The sequence below is a fragment of the Arachis ipaensis genome, chromosome B7 (genome assembly GCF_059453495.1).
Source record: "Arachis ipaensis isolate K30076 ecotype BB chromosome B7, ASM5945349v1, whole genome shotgun sequence".
Lineage (NCBI taxonomy): Eukaryota > Viridiplantae > Streptophyta > Magnoliopsida > Fabales > Fabaceae > Arachis > Arachis ipaensis.
The window spans coordinates 45,710,353-45,720,581 of NC_142442.1; the positions used below are offsets into that span (position 1 = coordinate 45,710,353).

The 10,229-nt window shown below is 40.0% G+C and overlaps 1 non-coding gene across 1 annotated transcript; it reads right to left on the bottom strand.

Moving 5' to 3' along the window:
• Window positions 1-942: 942 nt before the first annotated feature.
• Window positions 943-1,050, bottom strand: LOC148551010 (small nucleolar RNA R71). The gene has a single exon (XR_015893731.1). It is a non-coding gene; the product is annotated as a small nucleolar RNA R71 (small nucleolar RNA).
• Window positions 1,051-10,229: the final 9,179 nt, after the last annotated feature.

The window sequence follows — 10,229 nt, forward strand, 5'->3', positions numbered from 1 at the left end:
CTAACTTTTTGTTTGTTTCTTATCTTTTTCAAAACTACCTAACTAACTCTCTCTCTCCAATTTTCGAAAATATCTCCCTCTTTTTCAAAATTTCTATTTAATTAACTAATTATTTCAATTTTTAAATCTTAATTTTCGAAAACTACTAGCCTTTTTCAAAAACTATTTTCGAAAATCACTAACTCTTTTTCAAAAATTATTTTCGAAAATCCTCTCCCTCTCTCATCTTATTCTATTTATTTTTTTTATCTACTAACATCTCTTCCTCACATCACTTACCAAATTCGAACCCCCTCTTCTATCTGTGTTCGAATTTTTCTTCTTCTCTTCTTCTACTAACAATAAGGAACCTCTTTACTGTGACATAGAGGATTCCTCTTCTTTTCTTTTTCTCTTCTCTTTCTTATGAGCAGGGACAAAGAAAAAGGCATTCTTGTTGAAGCTGATCCAGAACCTGAAAGGACTCTGAAGAGGAAACTAAGAGAAGCTAAATTACAACAATCCAGAGACAACCTTATTGATAATTTCGAACAAGTAAAGGAGATGGCAGCCGAACCCAACAACAATAATGCAAGGAGAATGCTTGGTGACTTTACTGCACCTAATTCCAATTTACATGGAAGAAGCATCTCCATTCCTACCATTGGAGCAAACAATTTTGAGCTGAAACCTCAATTAGTTTCTCTGATGCAGCAGAACTGCAAGTTTCATGGACTTTCATCTGAAGATCCTTTTCAGTTCTTAACTGAATTCTTGCAGATCTGTGATACTGTTAAGACTAATGGAGTAAATCCTGAAGTCTACAGGCTCATGCTTTTCCCTTTTGCTGTAAGAGACAGAGCTAGAGTGTGGTTGGACTCTCAACCCAAAGACAGCCAGAACTCTTGGGATAAGCTGGTCACGGCTTTCTTAGCCAAGTTCTTTCCTCCTCAAAAGCTGAGCAAGCTTAGAGTGGATGTTCAGACCTTCAGACAGAAAGAAGGTGAATTCCTTTATGAAGCTTGGGAAAGATACAAACAGTTGACCAAAAAGTGTCCTTCTGACATGCTTTCAGAATGGACCATCCTGGATATTCTATGATGGTCTGTCTGAATTATCAAAGATGTCATTGGATACTTCTGCAGGTGGATCCATTCACCTAAAGAAAACGCCTGCAGAAGCTCAAGAACTCATTGACATGGTTGCTAATAACCAGTTCATGTGCACTTCTGAGAGGAATCCTGTGAGTAATGGGACGCCTATAAAGAAGGGAGTTCTTGAAGTTGATACTCTGAATGCCATATTGGCTCAGAATAAAATATTGACTCAGCAAGTCAATATGATTTCTCAGAGTCTGAATGGAATGCAAGCTGCATCCAACAGTACTCAAGAGGCTTCTTATGCAGAAGAAGCTTATGATCCTGAAAGCCCTGTAATAGCAGAGGTGAATTACTTAGGTGAACCTTATGGAAACACCTATAATCCATCATGGAGAAATCATCCAAATTTCTCATGGAAGGATCAAAAGCCTCAACAAGGCTTTAATAATGGTGGAAGAAACAGGTTTAGCAATAGCAAGCCTTTTCCATCATCCACTCAGCAACAGACAGAGAATTCTGAGCAGAATCCATCTAGCTTAGCAAACTTAGTCTCTGATCTGTCCAAGGCCACTGTAAGTTTCATGAATGAAACAAGGTCTTCCATTAGAAATTTGGAGGCACAAGTGGGCCAGCTGAGTAAAAGGATCACTGAAATCCCTCCTAGTACTCTCCCAAGCAATACAGAAGAAAATCCAAAAGGAGAGTGCAAGGCCATTGATATTACCAAAATGGCCGAACCCAAAGAGGGAGAGGAGGACGTGAATCCCAGTGAGGAAGACCTTTTGGGACGTCCAGTGATCAATAAGGAGTTTCCCTCTGAGGAACCAAAAGAATCTGAGACTCATCTAGAGATCATAGAGATTCCATTGAACCTCCTTATGCCATTCATGAGCTCTGATGAGTATTCCTCTTCTGAAGAGAATGAGGATGTTACTGAAGAGCAAGCTGCCAAGTTTCTTGGTGCAATCATGATGCTAAATGCCAAATTATTTGGTATTGAGACTTGGGAAGATGAACCTCCCTTGTTCACCAATGAACTAAGTGATCTGGATCAACTGACATTGCCTCAGAAGAAACAGGATCCTGGAAAGTTCATAATACCTTGTACTATAGGCACCATGATCTTTAAGGCTCTGTGTGACCTTGGTTCAGGGATAAACCTCATGCCCCTCTCTGTAATAGAGAAACTGGGAATTTATGGGGTGCAAGCTGCTAAAATCTCATTAGAGATGGCAGATAATTCAAGAAAATAGGCTTATGGACAAGTAGAGGACGTGTTAGTAAAGGTTGAAGGCCTTTACATCCCTGCTGATTTCATAGTCTTAGATACTAGAAAGGAAGAGGATGAATCCATCATCCTAGGAAGACCTTTTCTAGCTACAGCAAGAGCTGTGATTGATGTGGACAGAGAAGAATTGATCCTTCAATTAAATAAGGACAACCTTGTGTTTACAACTCAAGGATCTCTCTCTGCATCCATGGAGAGGAAGCAGAAAAAGCTTCTCTCAAAGCAGAGTCAAACAAAGCCCACACAGTCAAACTCTAAGTTTGGTGTTGGGAGGCCACAACCAAACTCTAAGTTTGGTGTTGAACTCCCATATCCAAACTCTAAGTTTGGTGTTGGGGAGTTTCAACAGTGCTCTGAACATTTGTGAGGCTCCATAAGAGCCCACTGTCAAGCTATTGACATTAAAGAAGCGCTTGTTGGGAGGCAACCCAATTTTTATTTATCTAACTATATTTTTCTTTGTTATATGTCTTTATAGGTTCATGATCATGTGGAGTCACAAAATAAATATAAAAATTGAAAACGGAATCAAAAACAGCAGAAGAAAAATCACACCCTAGAGGAGCATCTGTCTGGCGTTCAATGCCAGAACAGAGCATGGTTCTGGCGCTGAACGCCCAAAATGGGCAGTGTCTGGACGCTGAACGCCCAAAATGGGCATCATCTGGGCGCTGAACGCCAGAATTGCACCCTGAAGAAAAGCTGGCGCTGAACGCCCAGAACAAGCATGGTTCTGGCGTTCAACGCCAGAAATGGCCAGTAAATGGGCGTTGAACGCCCAAAATGGGCACCAACCTGGCGCTGAACGCCCAGAGTTGCATGCAAGGGCATTTTGCATGCCTAATTTGGTGCAAGGGTGTAAATCCTTGAACACCTCAGGATCTGTGGACCCCACAGGATCATCTCAGGATCTGTGGACCCCATAGGATCACCTCAGGATCTGTGGACCCCACAGGATCCCCACCTACCTCCACTCACTTCTTCTCATCCCTCATCACTCTCTTTCACACAATCCCATAAACACTCTTCCCCAAAACCCTTCACCACTCACATCCATCCACTCTTCCCCATAAACCTACCTCATAAACTTCAACTACCTTCAAAATTCAAAATCAATTTCCCACCCAAACCCACCCTATATGGCCGAAACTTAACCCCCATCCCTCCCCTATATAAAGCCTTCCATTCTTCTTCATTTTTCACACTACAACCCTCTCTTCCCCTTCTTGGCCGAATACACTCTCCCTCTTCTCCTTCATATTTTCTTATTCTTCTTCATCTATTCTTTCTTCTCTTGCTCGAGGGCGAGCAAAATTCTAAGTTTGGTGTGGCAAAAGCATAAGCTTTTTTTTTTTCCATTACCATTGATGGCACCTAAGACCGGAGAATCCTCTAGAAAGGGGAAAGGGAAGACAAAAGCTTCCACCTCCGAGTCATGGGATATGGAAAGGTTCATCTCCAAAGCCCATCAAGACCACTTCTATGATGTTGTGGCCAAGAAGAAGGTGATCCCCGAGGTCCCTTTCAAACTCAAAAGAAATGAGTATCCGGAGATCCGACATGAAATTCAAAGAAGAGGTTGGGAAGTTCTAACAAATCCCATCCAACAAGTTGGCATCCTAATGGTTCAAGAGTTCTATGCCAATGCATGGATCACCAAGAACCATGATCAAAGTAAGAACCCGGATCCAAAGAACTATGTTACAATGGTTCGGGGGAAATACTTAGATTTTAGTCCGGAAAATGTGAGGTTGGCGTTCAACTTGCCAAACATGGAAGAGAACGCACGCCCCTACACAAGGAGAGTCAACTTTGATCAAAGGTTGGACCAAGTCCTTATGGACATATGTGTAGAAGGAGCTCAATGGAAGATTGACTCAAAAGGCAAACCGGTTCAACTAAGAAGACCGGACCTTAAGCCTGTAGCTAGAGGATGGTTGGAGTTCATTCAATGCTCAATCATTCCCACTAGCAACCGGTCTGAAGTTACTATAGACCAGGCCATCATGATCCATAGCATCATGATTGGAGAAGAGGTGGAAGTTCATGAGATTATACCTCAAGAACTCTACAAGGTGGCTGACAAGTCCTCCACTATGGCAAGGTTAGCCTTTCCTCACCTCATTTGCCACCTATGCAATTCGGTTGGGATTGACATAGAGGGAGATATCCTCATTAAAGAGGACAAGCCCATCACTAAGAAAAAGATGGAGCAAGCAAGAGAGCCCATTCATGGAGCTCAAGAGGCGTATGAAGCTCATCACCATGAGATCCCGGAGATGCCTCAATTGCATTTTCCTCCACAAAACTATTGGGAGCAAATCAACACCTCCCTAGGAGAATTAAGTTCCAATATGGGACAACTAAGGGTGGAACATCAAGAGCACTCCATCATCCTTCATGAAATAAGAGAAGATCAAAAAGCAATGAGGGAGGAGCAACAAAGACAAGGAAGAGACATAGAAGAGCTCAAGGACATCATTGGTTCCTCAAGAAGGAAACGCCACCATCACTAAGGTGGATTCATTCCTTGTTCTTATTTCTTCTATTTTTCGTTTCTATGTTATGTGCTTATCTGTGTTTGTGTCTTCATTACATGATCATTAGTAGTTAGTAACTATGTCTTAAAGTTATGAATGTCCTATGAATCCATCACCTCTCTTAAATGAAAAATGTTTTAATTCAAAAGAACAAGAAGTACATGAGTTTCAAATTTATCTTTGAACTTAACTTAATTATATTGATGTGGTGACAATGCTTCTTGTTTTCTGAATGTATGCCTGAACAGTGCATACGTCTTTTGAAGTTGTTGTTTAAGAATGTTAAATATGTTGGCTCTTGAAAGAATGATGACTAGGAGACATGTTATTTAATAATCTGAAAAATCATAAAAATGATTCTTGAAGCAAGAAAAAGCAGCAAAGAACAAAGCTTGCAGAAAAAAAAATAGGCGAAAAAAAATAAAAAGAAAAAGAAAAAGCAAGCAGAAAAAGCCAAAAGCTCTTAAAACCAAGAGGCAAGAGCAAAAAGCCAATAACCCTTAAAACCAAAAGGCAAGGGTAATAAAAAGGATCCCAAGGCTTTGAGCATCAGTGGATAGGAGGGCCTAAAGGAATAAAATTCTGGTCTAAGCGGCTAAACCAAGCTGTCCCTAACCATGTGCTTGTGGCGTGTAGGTGTCAAGTGAAAACTTTAGACTAAGCAGTTAAAGTCAAGGTCCAAAGCAAAAAAAAAGAGTGTGCTTAAGAACCCTGGACACCTCTAATTGGGGACTCTAGCAAAGCTGAGTCACAATCTGAAAAGGTTCACCCAATTATGTGTCTGTGGCATTTATGTATCTGGTGGTAATACTGGAAAACAAAGTGCTTAGGGCCACGGCCAAGATTCATAAAATAGCTGTGTTCAAGAATCATCATGCTGAACTAGGAGAATCAATAACACTATCTGAACTCTGAGTTCCTATAGATGCCAATCATTCTGAACCTCAATGGATAAAGTGAGATGCCAAAACTATTCAAGAGGCAAAAACCTATAAGTCCCGCTCATTTGATTAGAGCTATGTTTCATTGATAGTTTGGAATTCATAGTATATTCTCTTCTTTTTATCCTATTTGATTTTCAGTTGCTTGGGGACAAGGAACAATTTAAGTTTGGTGTTGTGATGAGCGGATAATTTATACGCTTTTTGGCATTGTTTTTAGTATGTTTTTAGTAGGATCTAGTTACTTTTAGGGATGTTTTCATTAGTTTTTATGTTAAATTCACATTTCTGGACTTTACTATGAGTTTGTGTGTTTTTCTGTGATTTCAGGTATTTTCTGGCTGAAATTGAGGGACTTGAGCAAAAAATCAGATTCAGAGGTTGAAGAAGGACTGCTGATGCAGTTGGAATCTGACCTCCCTGCACTCAAAGTAGATTTTCTGGAGTTACAGAACTCAAAATGGTGCTCTTCCAATTGCGTTGGAAAGTAGACATCTAGGGCTTTCCAGCAATATATAATAGTCCATACTTTTCTCGAGGATAGACGACGTAAACTGGCGTTCAACATCAGCTCTCTGCCCAATTCTGGAGTTCAGCGCCAGAAATGGATCAAGAACCAGAGTTGAACGCCAGAAATGGATCAAAACCTGGCGTTCAACTCCACAAATGGCCTCTGCACGTGGAAAGTTAAAGCTCAGCCCAAGCACACACCAAGTGGGCCCCGGAAGTGGATTTATGCATCAATTACTTACTTCTGTAAACCCTAGTGACTAGTTTATTATAAATAGAACTTTTTATCATTGTATTCGCAGTCTTGGTTACTCCGGTTCCCCTCTGGGGCCGAGGCCAATGAACTCTCTCATCACTTATGTATTTTCAATGGTAGAGTTTCTACACTCCATATATTAAGGTGTGGAGCTCTGCTGTTCCTCAAAGATTAATGCAAAGTACTACTGTTTTCTATTCAATTCAACTTATTCCACTTCTAAGATATTCATTCGCACTTCAACCTGAATGTGATGAACGTGACAATCATCATCATTCCCTATGAACGCGTGCCTGACAACCACTCCCGTTCTACCTCCGATTGAACGAATATCTCTTAGATTACTAATACAGGAGACCGAGTCCGAGATATTGGGATCTTCGTGGTGTAAGCTAGAATGATGGCGGCATTAAAGAGAATCCGGAAAGTCTAAACCCTGTCTGTGGTATTCCGAGTAGGATTCAATGATTGAATGACTGTGACGAGCTTCAAACTCGCGATTGCTGGGTGTAACGACAGATGCAAAAGGATAGTAAATCCTATTCCAGCATGATCGAGAACCGACAGATGAATAGCCGTGCCGTGACAGGGTGCGTTGACCACTTTCACTGAGAGGATAGGATGTAACCATTGACAAGGGTGATGCCTCCAGACGATTAGCCATGCCGTGACAGGGCATTTGGATCATTTTCCCAAGAGAAGACCGAAAGTAGCCCTTGACAATGGTGATGCATTACATAAAGCCAACCATGGAAAGGAGTAAGACTGATTGGATGAAGATAGTAGGAAAGCAGAGGTTCAGAGGAACGAAAGCATCTCTATTCGCTTATCTGAAATTCTCACCAATGATTTACATAAGTATTTCTATCCCTGTTTTATTAATTATTTTCGAAAACCCCATTACTATTTTATATCCGCCTGACTGAGATTTACAAGGTGACCATAGCTTGCTTCATACCAACAATCTCCGTGGGATTCGACCCTTACTCACGTAAGGTATTACTTGGACGACCCAGTGCACTTGCTGGTTAGTTGTGCGAAGTTGTGAACCATGGTATTGGCATCATGTTTTTGGCGCCATTACCAGGGAAAGAAAGAGCAATGAATTTTACATAATCAAAGTGTAATCACAATTTCTGCGCACCAGGATGTAAGATTGATTATTTGGTGATGTGGAGGTATGATGAAAAGAAAGAAAATGAAAAACCATGAATGAAAGAAATAATTGAAAACGGATAATTATTCATGAGAAATGTATGTTTGGATGAGCCTTTGTGCCAAAGTGCTAATGCGAAAGTGTCCGCCTAACTGATAGCCAGATTGAAAAAGATAATTGATAATTTTTTGTTTAACTGGGCCTTTGTGCGAAACTGCTAATGCGAAAGTGCCCGCCTAACAGATAGCCTAAGATTGCTAATGCGGGAATGTTTATCTAACTGATAGCACTGTTTCTTACTGTGATGCACATTAAATAGCTATTATGATATGGCCTAACTGACACGGATAACCGTGATACCAAGGTATCCTAACTGACATGGATTCGCCCATGATGATACCAATGTGTCTAACTGACACAGTAGAGAAACCATATTCGGGGTTCACTCCAAATAACGTCAGGTTGTGGGTAGACAACCGACGCATGAGCTCATAGCCTGCACTAGGAACAGGCATGGATCATAATTTGTTTGCGCACTTGGATTTGATTGTGGTTGTTTATTCAATTTTCCTGTGATTGTCTTGTTTGCCTTGGTGATTTGCTTGTGTGCCTAATTGGATATTTTGTTGATGTTGCAAACTTAGTAATATATTGGGGAATGCTGCTTGTGGCTGATGAACTGTTAACGTGACCGAGACTTTATTTAAGTAATGTGACTTAACGAAAGGGATTTAAATGGTTTTAAGTAGGACTTAGGAATAATTTTTTGGGTTTAATAGAGAAAACTATTTTTGGGACGTGAATTAACTATTTGTATTTTATTCTATATTTTTACGCCATTCACTTACCCTACTGAGAACATGCGAGGACGACGTTCTTATCCCCAGACAGATTTCCTTTTCTGCAAAAGGTTCAGGAATCCTTGGCACAGAGCCGTGACTGAAATTCAAATTTTTATGTACATATATACATATCCGTATTTTCTGCATTTGGTTTAGTCTTAGATTTTATTTTTCCCTCGCTGTTTATTGCCTTTGATTTTTAGAGGGGTAGGACTTGTATTTGAGTATCTTGGAATACGTCTATGTATGTGATGCTATGTGATTATATATATATGTATCATTTTGGCTAAGTAGTTTAAAGTAAATACTTTTCATTTTCTTTATTAAAATTCTGGTCTGTATTCGTAAAGGCTTGCTATTAAATAAAAATAGTATAAAATAAAAAGGTTTAGAGTTTAGTAGTGCTCGGACATTTAGTATGATCATGAGGTGCTAAAAGTTAGGGTGTTACACCCATGGCTTGACCCGCGCCCAGCGCCTTCGAGGCATGAAGCTCGTAACGAAAGATGGGTACCCAGCGCCCATGGTAGGCGGCTAGCGCTAACAAACATTAAGCTAGTCACATGGTTGGCGCCCAGTGTCTTCGATGTGTCTTGCTTTGTTACGTTGCATGGCGCCCAACACCCATGGTTGGTGCCCAGCGCCTTCAGTGCTTCTTTCTTTTTTACCTTGCATGGCGCCTAGCACCAGTAGTTGGTGCCCAGTGCCAACAAGCACGAAGCTCATTACATTGCATGGCGCCTAGTGCCAATGGCCCACACTTGGTACTTTCAAAGCCATTTAACCCCTGTTCATAATTTTTTCTGTTCACCACAAGTATCCTAACTTCATCTTTATATCATTTAAGACACTTACACTTAGAAATTTGACAAATATAGAAGTTTAGTGTTGGTGGTTAAAGAAAAATTGTGCACCATTTGAGATATTATTTTGCAGGATAAAAATGCTACTCTTCAAAAAGAGAAAAGGAGAACACAATAAGAAGAAAAACAGAGCCCAAAGAAAGAAGTGAAAGAAGAGGCACAAGAGACTGATGAAGACGAGGATTGAAAAACTCACACAGAGTGGTAACTTTATTATTGTTTTTAAATTCTCGGTCATGTGTCTTTAACTAGTTTGTTTTCTTTGTATCATGTTTATGTTGTCTGTGCGTCTTCCATTCTGTTTTTAGTTTAGGCTTTTACTTGTTAAATTGCTTTTTGTCCAGTATCTGTATGTGTTAGAGAATGTCTAAGTGACTAAAAAATAAAAAGAGGTTAAGTAAGATTAAAAAAAGTATAAGTTATGTGAAAAAAAATATGTGCTTGCATAATGGGTTAAATATGTGTGAAAACTTGCATATATGTGTTGAAAAATTGCATAAATAGATAGCTAGAATATTTTGAAATAAGATCTAGAAAAGTATTATAGAAATTCTTAGAATAGTCTAAAACTTTGAAGCAGTTGGAATGACAAGAATTGTTAATGTAAAAAAATATTATGGTGTTTTTGTGTCAAGGAGAGACTTGGGTGAGTGAATCCGAGGGATGCTTCATCACCCGATACCTTGAGCCAACTGGGTCGGAATTACCGATTGAAAACCTACACTAAAGAGTGACCTTGAGACAAAATATTTAG